The 14,421-nt window shown below is 37.4% G+C and overlaps 1 pseudogene; it reads left to right on the forward strand.

Moving 5' to 3' along the window:
* Positions 1-704: 704 nt before the first annotated feature.
* Positions 705-1,523, forward strand: LOC110300680 (non-selective voltage-gated ion channel VDAC1 pseudogene; annotated as a pseudogene).
* The last annotated feature ends 12,898 nt before the right edge of the window (positions 1,524-14,421 follow it).

A 14,421-nucleotide genomic window follows, 5' to 3' on the forward strand; every position in this document is an offset into this window, starting at 1 on the left:
TGGAAAGAAGCAATATAAAAGAAGAAAATGTTCATTTGTTCATCATTTAAGAAGTTTATTCTACATTTGCCTTGTTCCAATGCCTTACAATTGTGAAGATCAGCATAGGGGCAAGAGAGTACAGTAATAATGTCAGAGAGAAGTTCTCACCTCATTGTGGTTAGGAAGTAGACAGATATACAAGACGTGGCAAGGTCAACATTTATATTTCAATCTAATGCTTACAATGAGTTCTTTCCTCTAACACAATTTACCTCTTAATAGCTTATCAAGTATGACAATCCCAATTGTTCATGTCATGATGATCCCTTATGACACCACCACTTTTCTCAGTGTCGGTATCCTTCCTCCACATAAGATAATTCTTTTATGGTTTGAGCCTTTGGTGGAGAAACACTTCATACCTGTATAACAATAGGCCCCTGAATTATGGTGATAACTATTTTGAGTGGTCCTTCAAACATACAGGTTTTTAGTGTTTGTTGTCTGTTTGCTCTTTGTGGAGGTTTGAGTATCAGATGGTTGTACCTAGCTGAAGGAAATAGGTTTCCAAGGCACACGTCTGTCAGTGTATATTATTCTCTGTTCCCATCTGCTAAAAGATGAGGGACATTTCAGCTTTTCAGTTGTAAGATTACACTGTACCTGAGGCCGCAACTCCAGCTGTAGCTGCTGCTGCTCTTGCCGTCTCCGCCTCCAAGAACATGGCTGTGCCTCCGGTAAATGCTGATCTTGGCAAGTCCGCAGAGATGTCTTCGCCAAGGGCTACGGCTTTGGCTTAATAAAGTTTGAATTGAAAACGAAGTCCGAGAATGGATTGGAATTTCTAGCTCAGGCTCTGCCAACACAGAAACCATCAAAATGAACGGCAGTCTGGAAACCAAGTGCAGGTGGACTGCGTATGGGCTAACAGTCATGGAGAAGCGGAACACAAGACAAAACCTTGGGCACTAAAATAATTGTGGAAGACCAGCTTGCTTGTGGACAGAAGCTGACCTTTGATTCATCTTTCTCACCTAACACTGGGAAAAAAATATGCTACAATCAAAACAAGGTCCAAGAGAGAGTATATCAACCTGGGCTGTGACGTAGGCTTTGACATTGCTGGGCCCTCAATCCGGGGTGCTTTGGTGCTATGAGGGTTGGCTGGCTGAATTTTGAGACCTCAAAGTCCCGAGTGACCCAGAACAATTGTAACCACTGACAGACGAATTCCAGCTTCATACTAATGTGAACGATTTGACAGAGTTAGGTAGCTCCATTTACCTGAACGTGAACAAGAAGTTGGAGACTGCTGTCAATCTTGCCTGGACTGCAGGAAAAAGTAACACTTGCTTCGGAATAGCACCCAAGTATTAGGTCGGCCCTGATACTTTTCCATCAAAGAGAACAACTCCAGCCTGAATGGCTTAGGGTACACTCAGACCCTAAAACCAGGTATCAAACTGCAGCTATCAGCCCTGCTGAGTAGCAAGAACATCAATGAGGACAGCCACAAGCTTGGTTTCAGACTGGAATTTTAAGCATAAATTAATATTGTACATTTGTTTAATTTTAAATGATTTTGCATCATAGTTACCTTAAAGTTAGCGTGTGTTGGGTGTACTGGCTGGTTTTGTGTGTCAACTTGACAGAGGCTGGAGTTATCACAGAGAAAGGAGCTTTAGTTAGGGACGTACCTCCATGAGATACAGCTGTGGGGTATTTTCTCAATTAGTGATGAAGGAGTGACGGCCCCTTGTGGGTGGGACCATCTCTGGGCTGGTAGTCTTGGTTCTATAAGAGAGGAGGCTGAGCAAGCAAGAAGAAGCAAGCCAGTAAGGAACATCCCTCCATGGCCTCTGCATCAGCTCCTGCTTCCTGACCTGCTTGAATTCCAGTCCTGACTTTCTTTGATGATGAACAGCAGTATGGAAGTGTAAGCTGAATAAACCCTTTCCTCCCCAACTTGCTTCTTGGTCATGATGTTTGTGCAGGAATAGAAACCCTGACTAAGACATTGGGGGTACAAGAGTTGATAAATAGCACGTTAGACCTCCAGGCTAAGGATGGCTTGGCTTTAAGGTGTTTGCCATTTCAGAGGTACAGCAGAAACCCTGTTCCAGAAAGGGTTCTTGTTAGCTGTAGGTGTGGGCTGGGGAAGAGCCCCTCTAGAGATGGCAGGCTGCAAGTGGAATCTGGGAATGTGTGGACCCTTTGTAAATCTCTATCCAGTCCCCAGATGAAACTGTAACATCTGAGCATTGAACCCTGGTGTTCTGATCCTATCTGCTTGGAAGCATGTACACACCTGAGTGAAAGGGACTTTTTTTTTTTTTAGACAAATTGTCATGCCCTGTTCCCATCATGCACTGTTTCCATCCTAGCCCATCAGTTATCTGTTTTACACCAAAAGTAGTCTTAAGGGTGTGGTTACCTTTTTCTTTTGTACCATTTGAGGATGGAAAGAGTGGGCATGATTGTGTTGTGGTGTTTTTTGTTGTTTTTTTGTTTTGTTTTTTGTTTGTCTGTTTGTTTTTTGATTTTTGTTTATCTGTTTGTTGTTTTTGTTTTTGTTTGTTTGTTTGTTGGTTGGTTGGTTTGTCTGTTGGTTTTTTTTATTTTTGTTTGTTTGTTGGTTGGTTGGTTGGTCTGTTTGTCTGTTTGTTTGTCTGTTTGTTTGTTGGTTGGTTGGTTGGTTTGTTTGCCATTGCACCAGAATATGAAAAAGCTTTTGGGTTCTCCAGGTCTCAGGGGGGAGTGGGGCAGGTGATTGTAATCCTGACCCTGACAACACTAGAGATCAAAACTGATTCCTCTTACAGCTCTTATAGCCTGACTACTTATTTTTTTAAAGCAGTTTAATGGGTATATTATAGTCTTCCATTTTGTGTAGAATTAGCTCCTCCCCTTCAAATGCTGTAATTAACATCACTTAAAATAAAAAGTGAATAAGATACTAAAATCTCAAAGAAAAAAAATGATTTCACTGTACATGATAATCTCTTCCCAACTAAATGTGAGCAAGAAACCATGGATACAATACTCTGAAATGGCGAGACAAAATAAACGCTGTCTCTTTTAATTGTTTGTGTCAGGTATTCTGTCCAATTAGTGAGAACCCAACTAAAACCCAGCACAGCACCAGTTAGTTCTCCATCCTACTTTACTATTATTTTCATTTTGTTTCTAGTTAGGTTTTGACTATACAAATTGAATTTCCAGGAATAACAAGAATGTTGTATTTTGGTGTATTTCTTGAATTTGTAATAAAGATACATTGTAGTATATTTGCACCTGCTCATCTTAAAAGTCAGTGACACATCTTTTGAATTGTACCAACAGTGTGTATCCTCACTAAACTCCTACGCATGACACATGTTCTTTGCTAGTCTGTCTTTAAATTTTGAATTTTGTTAATTATTACAAAGAATACGCACATATAAACATAGTTTAAAAAATATTTGATTTTTATCTTTTTTATTAGACATTTTCTTTATTTACATTTCAAATGTTATCCCCCTTCCTAGAGTCCTCTCCGAAAATCCCCTATCCCCTCTCTCTTGCCCTGCTCCCCAACCCACCCACTCCAGCTTGCTGGCCCTGGCATTCCCCTGTACTAGGGCATAGAGCCTTTACAAGACCAAGAACCTCTCCTCCCACTGATGACCAATTAGGCCATCCTCTGCTACATATGCAGCAGGTCCTGTCATGTGTTTTCTTTGATTGGTGGTTTAGTCCTGGGGAGCTCTGGGGGTACTGGTTAGTTCATAGTGTTGTTCCTCCTAAAGGGCAGTAAACTCCTTCATCTCCTTGGGTACTTTCTCTAGTTCCTTCATTGGGGACCCTGTGCTCCATCTAATGAATGACTGTGAGTATCTGCTTCTGTATTTGCCAGACACTGGAAGAGCCTCTCAGGAGACAGCTATATCAGATTTCTGTCAAAAAAATCTTGTTGGCATCTGCAATAGTTTGGTGGTTGTTTATGAGATGGGGCAGTCTCTAGATGGTCATTCCTTCTGTCTCTGCTACACACTTGCTCTCTGTAACTCCTTCCAGGGGTATCCTGTTCCCCCTTCTAAGAAGGACTGAAGTATCCACTCTTTGGTCTTCCTTCTTAAGTTTCATGTGTTTTGCAAATTGTATCTTGGGTATTCTGAGCTTCTGAGATAATACTCACTTATCAGTGAGTGCATAGCATGTGTATTCTTTAGTGATTGGGTTACCTCACTCAGGAACATCCTCCAGATCCATCCATTTGCCTAAGAATTTCATAAATTCCTTGTTTTTAATAGCTGCATAGTACTCCATTGTGTAAATGTACCACATTTTCTGTATCCATTCCTCTGCTAAGGGGCATCTGGGTACTTTTCAGCTTCTGGCTATTATAAATAAGACTGTTATGAAATAGTGGAACGTGTCCTTATTCCAAGTTGGAGCATCTTCTGGGCATATTCCCAGCAGTGGTATTGCTGGATCTTCCAGTAGTACTATGTCCAATTTTCTGAGGAATCCACAAACTGATTTCCAGATTGGTTGTACCAGCTTGCAATCCCACTAGAAATGGAGGAGTGTTCCCTTTTCTCCACATCCTCCCCAGCATCTGCTGTCACAGAACCAATTTTTTTTGTATTTAAATATTTCAGCTTTCAACTGAATATGGAGATATTTTATCAAACAACAATGCAGGTTTTGAAATTGGAAAAGTGAAATTGACACAACAATATCATTTCCAAACACAACACTGATTTTCTAAGAGAAACAAAACAGAAATCACAGATTAGATACTGCACTTGGCAGGTTTGTTTTTCTCTTTAGACATAATGTTGAGAGCTCATTCACACAAATTGCCATCTTCATTTGTCTTGCCTGATGTTTAATGAAGTTAAACATTGTGTTTATTTTACTTAACAATTAATGTCTTAGTATTTTAAACTGTTGCTTACTTTTATACAAAGTTTTCCAATATTGCTGATTATAGAATATGAGTTTTCCTTTTTTCATATCTAAAAATGAACAGATCCACAGATAGTTTACTATGTAAAGAATTTACTAATGTACATGTGAAATTATTTAGACTAATTATGTTTTTCAATGTTATTTATGTTTCAAATAACTTACTTCATAAGTATATGCAAGAAAATAAAAACAATGTTGTAGTAGCATTAATTGAAGATTTATGTTCTGAGCTATTATAGTCATCAAGATCCTATCTTATTTATTTAATAATCTTCTCATAAAATGGGAATATTATCACATTGTCTTCTGCATGAAGATTACATTGGCCTTTCACAAATACAAATTCATGGATACACCTCTATTCTCAGCATGTTGTAAAAATAGATTTTTTTCAATGTTGCATAGAGTATAGTCTGTGTGTCATAATTCAGTTATAACAGGTCAAATATAATTCCTAACATAGTACATACAAATAATAAACAGTAATAGCACACAAAGTTGAGTCAAGGAAACAGGTTAAATTGCCTTCCTTGTCCTACATTGTCAGTATCAGTACAACCTGATTACCCAATTGTTGATATTATTTCATCGCTGTCCATAAAATTTTCTGTATATAAGCCTAGCAGTTCCTAATAAGCAAAAGGAATTATTATATGATCTCTAAAAATGTATTTCAATTGAAATGTTTTGATTGCAAAAACATGTAACGCTACTAACATCAAATACAAATAAAAATCAGACATATTACTTGTTTTACTTGGTAGATACTTCTCCTTAGGGACTAGGTATACTAATATGTTCATATACTTTTTATTATTATTATTATTAAATCTATTTTTACAGTCTAGTCGTTATCCTCCTCTCAGTTCACTCTCCATCAGTTCTTCATCCTTCTCTCTCCTTCTCCTTCTCCATGAGGATGACCACACCTGTCTCCCACTAGACCTCCCCGGTCCCTAGGGCCTTAATTATCTCTAGAATTAGGAGCTTCTTCTCTCACTGTGGCCAAACCAGGCAGTCCTCTGCTGCATATGTGTTGGGGGCTTCATATCAGTTAGTGTATGCTGCCTGGTTCACATACTCTTAAATAAAAATGACTGAAAAGCTTCTGTAAGGACAAATTGACAACCTACAGATTGGGAAATTATCTTCACTAGCTCTACATTTTAAAGAGGGCTAATATCCAAAATACATAAAGAATTCAAAAAGTTAGATTCCACAAAACCCAATAACCCAATTAAAAAAAATGCGTTATAGAGGTAAACAGAGAATTCACAGCAGAAGAATCTTAAGTGGCCATGAAGCACTTAAAAGAAATGTTCAAAGTCCTTAATCATCAGGGAAACGCAAATCAGAACAACCCTGAAATTCTACTTCTCCCCAATGAGAATGGCTAAGATACAAAATACTTGAGTGGTGGCACATGCTGGCAGGGATGTAGAGAAAGAAGAACACTCCTCCATTGCTGTAGGATTGCAAACTGCCACAACCACTCTGGAAATCAATCTGGCGATTCAGAAAATTGGAAATAGTTTTACCAGAAGACACAGCTATGCCATTCTTGGGCATATACCCAAAATATGTTCCACAATATCACAAGGACACATGCTCCACTATGTTCACAGTGGCCTTATTTGTAATAGCCAGAAACTGGAAACAACCCAGATGTCCCTAAACCAAAGAATGGATACTGAAAATGTGCTTCGCTTACACAAAAGAATACTATTCTGCTCATAAAACAAGAATATTTTGAATTTTGCAGGCAAATGGATGTAACTGGAAAATATACTGAGTGAGGTAACTCAGACCCCAAAGGATATGCACTTATCAGTACTCACTGATAAGTGGATATTATCCAAAAAGTACAGAACACCTATGATACAACTCACAGACTGTAAGAAGTGTAAGAAGCAGAAAGGCCCAAGGGAGGATGCTTCAATCTTACTTAGAAAGGGGAAGGAAATAATCATGTGAGGCAGAAGGATGGAGGGACTTGGATGCGAGATGGGAGGCAGAGGGGAAAAGGGGAACAGGATCAGGAAACAGGGGAGATAGGAGAGAAGCCCAAAGGGCCAATGGAATGAATTGGAATAAGCAGTCTCAGGGTTGGGAGGTGGTGATACCCTCTAGAAAGTACCAGAGACCTGGGAGGTAAGAGACTCTAAGGACTCAATGGTGGTGATCTTAACCAAAATGCCCAACACTGGGGAGAAGGAACTGGAAGAGTCCACCTCTAGTAGATAGATTGGTCTCCAAGTGGAGGGGAATGGGGTTACCAACCTGCAGTCAAAATTTCTGACCCCGAATTTTTCCTGTCTAAATGAACTGCAGGGACAAAATGGAGAAGAAACTGAAGATAGGGCTATTCATTTCCCAGTCACAGGCCTTCCCGTGACTTCAGTCCAATGATTGAGTGTAAGTATCTGCAGGTCTGTCTTAGTCAGCTCCTTGATTGGCCTCTCAGAGTATAGCCATGGTAGGCTCCTGTCTGTAAGACAGCAGAAACAGTGTCAGACCTTTCAGCCTCACCTTGAAATGGATCCCAAGTTGGGCTGGGCTCAATACTTACTTTCCTTCAGTATCTTCTCCATTTGGTCCTGTCTAAAACATCTATCGGGATAAAACTGAGAAAAATAGAGGACATGGTACACTTGTTTAGGTGATTCTCAGCGATTTGAGATTCCTCTTTTGAGAATTCTCTGTTTAGCTGTCTATCCCATTTTTTACTTGGGTTATTTGGTTTGTTGGTATCCAATGTCTTGTCTTCTCTCTCTCTCTCTCTCTCTCTCTCTCTCTCTCTCTCTCTCTCTCTCTCTCTCTGTGTGTGTGCGTGTGTGTGTGTGTGTGTGTGTGTGTGTGTGTGTGTGAGCCTTTGATCATGTGAAGGGTTGATAAAGATATTTTCTAGATGTGTAGTCTGTTGTTTGTCCTAGTGACTGTGTCATTTGCCTTACCGAAGCTGTTCAGTTTCATGAGGTCCCATTTATGAATTGTTGACCTTAGTGCCTGAGCCAGTGGTATTCTGTTCAGGAATATGTCTCCTATACCAATGAATAGGCTATTTCCTACTTTCCATTCTATTAGATTTAATTCACCCTGTTTTACACTGAAGTCTTTGGTCCATTTGGGGCTGAGTTTTGTGCAGGATAATCAATACAGCTGGAGGTATATTTTCTACCTGCAGACATCCAGTTAGACCAGCACCTTCTGTTGAAGATGGTATCCCTTTTCTATTGTAAGGTTTTGGCTTCTTTGTGAAAACATCAAATAACTGTAGATGTGTGGAATTTTTTCCCAGGGTCTTTGATTCAATGATATGGATCAACCCGTCTAATTCTATATCATTACTATGCAGTTTTTATAACTATTGCTTTGCAGTACAGCCTAAAGTTGGGGATAGTGTTATCTCCGAAAGTTCTCTTACTGTTCAGGATCTTTTTTTTTTTTTTAGTTATTTTGAATTTTTGTTGTTTTTGTTTGTTTTTCTACATGAAGTTTGACATTGTTCTTTCAACATCTGTAAAGTGTTGTGCTAGAATTTTGGTGGGAATTTAATTGAATCTGTAGATTGCTTTCAGTAAGATGGCCATTTTAACTTTGTCAATCCTGCCAATCCATAAGCATGGGAAATATTTCCATCTTCTTATTATCTTCCTCAATTTCTTTCCTCAGAGACTTAAAGTTCTCATTATACAGATCTTTCACTTGCTTGCTTAGAGTTACACCTAGATATTTTATATTATTTGTGATTAATATGAAGAATATTGTCTCCCTAACTTCTTTGTCAGCCCATTTATCATTGTATGAAGGAAGGCTACTATTTTCTTTGAGTTAATTTTGTATCAAGCCACTTGGATGATTGTGTTTATCAGTTGTAGATGTTCTCAGGTAGAATTTTGGGGGTGACTTATGTACACTATCATATTATCTGAGAATAGCAAGACTTTGATATCTTCCTTTTCTATTTGTACCGCGTTATCTCCTTTAGTGTTCTTAATGCTCTCTCTAGAAATTCAAGTAATATTTTAAATAGATTGGGAGAGAATGGAGAGCCTTGTCTTGTAACCAAATTTTAGTAGAATTATTCTGTTTCTCTCTTTTTAACTCGATATTGGATGTTGGCTTGCTGTATATTGCCTTTATTGTGTTTAAGTGTGTACCTTTATCACTGCTCTCACCAAGGCTTTATCATTAAGGGGTCTTGGATCTTCTCAAAAGTCTTTTCATCATCTAATGAGATGATCATGTGATTTTTTTCCATTTCAGTTTGTGTATATTGTTTTTATTTGTTTGATTATGTTGATGGTGTTTCTTGTATTGAACATACCCTGAATCCCTGAGAAGAAACCTTCTTGATCATGATGAGTGATATCTTGATGCATTTTTGGATTCGTTTTGAAAATTTTTTGTTTGTTTGTTTGGTTTTTGGTTTTTTGATACAGGGTTTCTCTGTATAGCCCTGGCTCTCCTGGAACCCATTTGTAGACCAGGCTGGCCTTGAACTCAGAAATCCGCCTGCCTCTGCCTCCCAAGTGCTGGGACTAAAGGCGTGCACCACCACGCCCGGCTTTTTGCAAAATTTAATTGAGTATTTTTTTTGTCAATGTTCCTGAGCAAAATTTGTCTGAAATCTCCCCTTTTTTGTTTAGTCCTTAATGTGGTACATATATCACGGTGACTGTGGCCTCATAGAATGAATTTGGCAGTGTTCCTTCTGTTTCTATTTTGTGGCATAATTTAAGGAATGTTGGCAATATCTCTTCTTTGAAAGTCTGGTAGAATTCTCTGCTAATACCATCTGGCTCTGGGCTTTTTTAATGGGTTGGTGTTGAGAGAATTTAATGACTATTTCTAATTTCCTTAGGATTTATAGGACTAATCAGATAGTTTACCTGATTTTGATATAACTTTGGTCTTCCTGTGGAGTTGCTATCCCCTTCAGTGCCCACAATCTTTCCTCCTAATCTTTCATAAGAGTTCCAACCTTTATGCACTCTTTGGCTCTGTGTGTGTGTGTGTGTGTTTACTTTTTGTTTGTTTTGCTGGTGTGGAATTATTTATTACTTGTGTTTTCTTGGGTGTAGTGAAACTTCTTTGGTTGGAATTTTTCTTCAAGAAACTTCTGTAGAAATGGATTTGTGAATAGACATTGTTTAAATTTGGTTTTGTCATGGAGTACAGGGGACAGGGTGCAGTTCAGTGTTGTTCAGTGTGTTTTAAAGGGACTTGTTGGATACAGTGTGAAAATTCTTAATCTGCATTTTATTTCATTGAAAATTAAAGACAATAACACTGCTTTGGACATATTTTTGTCTCATAATTTCAAGATATTGAGAAAATCTACTTGTCCCTCAATGTCCTGGCTTTGCCATTTACAGGGACTAGGTTTTGACTTAAAGTTTCTGCAAACTTTTTCAAGAAAATATACACTCTTAAATTAACTTGTGTCTTCAATATTTTCATTGACATCCTGTTATTCCCGAAAGTTGTTTTCAATTTTACAAAAATCAAGATAAAACAAAACAACAAATATTAAATTAAAGGTTATGAAAAGAATCAGACATTTCATAAAAACCAATAGTATAGAATTCCTATTTATCAAGAGTATACAAGTAATTACAAATTTATATTTTCACATGTAAAATATCAAAATACATGCTTTCTCATGGAGACAGTACAATAAATGGGTATTTTTTCATAGATGCCAGTATTTGAATTGTGAAATCTGCGACTTAGAGTAGCTCACAAGTACAACTAAGGAACTAAGGCTACACTAACTGCATGCAAGCAAGTCCCAAGCCACAGAGATGCGACCTGAAGAGAGACATGGATTGGCTGATCTCCTTTGACCAGTATCTTGTGATGTAGTTTATATCTGGGAATATAGATTAATAGCACTTTGGGCTATACATCTCTTTTCTTCCCTAAAGTAATAGGGGTTTTCTTTTGATTGAATGTTGAATTGACAATGTGGATATTTATTTAATTTGAGATACATGATAGTTTTTGAAAACCAAAAGAAAATATTGCCTTAGAATTTTCCCTCCCTTAGTTTTAGATATTACCTAATGAGAAAGTTTTTGATTTTGTTTTCTTATTTACTAGATAACTCGTACTTAGTATCTGAAGAAAAAACAGTTAGAATTGCTGTTTAAAATATAATATGTAGTTATAGGGAATGAAATGATGTTTTTTTCCTAGTAGAAAATGTTCATTTCATATCAGTTTGTAGCAGGTATACAAAAACAATGTACCAGATGACATGAATTTTAGCCAATTCCTGCTGAATTTTTAATATACACATACAATTTATATAATTATTTAATTATGGAATTAAAACATTCTATACAAACTATATCTACAAATTTCAAAATGTAAATGTGAGCTATAAACAGCACTCGGCAGCCCTTGCAGTGTTGAGTGACTGACCAGCTGCTAAGAAATTTCAGCAATTGCCATTGTACAGGATCTTAACATATTTATCAGATACTTGAGATGAAAAAATGGTATTTCATGGGGACTTTTTACCCTGTGCCATCTGGTCCTGAGGTGCCTATTACATAGATTATTGACTCATTAAAGTCAATGAGGTGAATAACACAATTAAACTTGTTTACCTATCATGCTATAGTCAGTTAGCATTGTGATGTTACTTCTCATTTCTTTACCACCACGCAGCACAAACACATTCCAGGAACATTAGTGATAACCCAAACTGTTCTCAGAATACTGGCTTTTAAAATTATAGTGCAATTTAGGTATATGAATATTTGAAGCTATGTTTTAACATATAAATGGCATATAACCGTCACAATGAATATCAGTCTTTCCAATTAAAATAATAAAGAAGAATAAGTGGCCCATGGGAACTTAGCACAGGAAATACATTCCTGAACTCCACTAATCACCCAGTTGCAGATGGTAATGCATCTGAAAATAGCTCACATAAAATATGATTCTGTCCATAAATGTAGGAGAGAGCAAAAGGCTATGTTATTGGTGTATGAAAACATCTTATTGTCTAAAAGAGGGCTAAAAATGCACTATTAGATAAGCTTTTAAGTATACATACACAAGTAGTTAGATGAAATAAAGACACCAGGTTCACATTTTATAATTCTCTCAATATCACATAGCAAAATTAAGGCTAAAATCAGTTTGACCTAAAATTATATAATTACAGATATTGTGTAGTTATATAATTATATTATTTAATGTACTTCTATAAAGTAATACTTGAAATAATCTAAATGTACATTTCTTTTTTAAAATTATTTTTATTAGATATTTTCTTTATTTACATTTCAATGCTATCCCAACAGTTCACATGGAAAAATTAAGGCTAAAATAAGTTTGACCTAAAATTATATAATTACAGATATTGTGCAGTTATATAATTATATCATTTAATGTACTGCTATAAAGCAATACTTGAAATAATCTAAATGTACATTTCTTTTTTAGTTAATGAATTAATTTTTATTAGATATTTTCTTTATTTACATTTCAAATGCTATCCTGAAAGTTCCCTATATCCACCCCCCTACCCCCCCCCCCCGCCCTGCTCTCCTACCAACCCATTCCCACTTCTTGGCCCTGGTGTTTCCCTGTACTGGGGCATATAAAATTTGCAAGACCAAGGGGCCTCTCTTCCCAATGATGGTCAACTAGGCGATCTTCTGCTACATATGGAGCTAGAGACACAAGCTCTGTGGGTACTAGTTAGTTCATATTGTTGTTCCAACTATAGCGTTGCAGACTCCTTCAGCTTCTTGGGTATTTTCTCTAGCTCTTCCATTAGGGGGCCTGTGTTCCATCCTATAGATGACTGTGAGCATCAACTTCTGTATTTGCCAGGCACTGGCATAGTATCACATGAGACAGCTATATCAGGGTCCTTTCAGGAAAATCTTGCTGGCATATGTAATAGTGTCTGGGTTAGGTGGCTGATTATAGGATGGATCCCTGGGTGGGGTAGTCTGGGATGGTCCATCCTTTCGTCTTAGCTCCAAAATTTGTCTCTGTAACTCCTTCCATGGGTATTTTGTTACCTATTTTAAGGAGGAACGAAGTATCCACATGTTGGTCTTCCTTCTTCTTGATTTTCTTGTGTTTTGCAAATTGTATCTTGGATAATCTAAGTTTCTGGGCTAATAGCCACTTATCAGTGAGTGCATATATAGTGACTTCTTTTGTGATTGGGTTACCTCACTAAGGATAATATCCTCCAGATACATCCATTGCCCAAAAATTTTAATTTTTTTTTTTGTTTTTAATAGATAAGTAGTACTCCATTGTGAAAATGTACCACATTTTCTGTATCCATTCTTCTGTTGAGGGACATCTTGGTTCTTTCCAGCTTCTGGCTATTATAAATAAGGCTGCTATAAACATAGTGGAGCATGTGTTCTTATTACCAGTAGGAATATCTCCTGGTTATATGCCCAGGAGAAGTATTGCTGGATCTTCTAGTAGTACTATGTCTAATTTTCTGAGGAACCATCAGACTGACTTCCAGAGTGGTTGTACAAGCTTGCAATCCCACCAACAATGGATGAGTGTTCCTCTTTCTCCACATCCTTGCCAGCATCTGCTGTCACCTGAATTTTTGATCTTAGCTATTCTAACTGGTGTGAGGTGGAATTTCAAGGTTGTTTAGATTTGCACTTCCCTGATGATTAAGGATATTGAACATTTTTTCAGGAGCTTTTCAGCCATTTGGTATTCCTCAGCTGATAATTCTTTGTTTAGCTCTGTACTCCGATTTTTAATGGGTTATTTGAATTCTGGAGTCCAGCTTCTTTAGCTCTTTGTATATATTGGATATTAGTCCCCCATCAGATTTAGGATTGGTAAAAATCCTTCTCCAATCTGTTGGTGACCTTTTTGTCTTATTGACAGTGTCTTTTGCCTTACAGAAGCTTTGCAATTTTAAGAGGTCCCATTTGTTAATTCTTGATCTTACAACACAAGCCATTGCAGTTCTGTTTAGGAATTTTCCCCTGTGCCCATATCTTCAAGGCTTTTCCCCACTTTCTCCTCTATAAATTTCAGTGTCTTTGGTTTTATGTGGAGGTCTTTGATTCACTTAGTCTTGAGCTTTGTACAAGTAGATAAGAATAGATCAATTTGCATTCTTCTACATGATAACCAGTTGTGACAGCACGATATGTTGAAAATGCTGTCATTTTCCCACTGGATTGTTTTAAGTCCCTTGTCAAAGATCTAGTAAGCATAATTGTGTGGATTCATTTCTGTGTCTTCATTTCTATTCCATTGATCTACCTGTCAATGATCACTGGACCAGGACCATGCAGTTTTTATCACAATTGCTCTGTGGTACACCTTGAGGTCAGGCATGGTGATTCCACCAGAGGTTCTTTTATTGTTAAGAATAGTTTTTGCTATCCTAGGCTTTTTATTATTCCAGATGAATTTGCAAATTGCCCTTTCTAACTCAGTGAAAAATTGAGTTGGAATTTT

Source organism: Mus caroli, unplaced genomic scaffold (genome assembly GCF_978045245.1).
Source record: "Mus caroli unplaced genomic scaffold, Mus_caroli_1 scaffold_10, whole genome shotgun sequence".
Classification (NCBI taxonomy): Eukaryota; Metazoa; Chordata; class Mammalia; order Rodentia; family Muridae; genus Mus; species Mus caroli.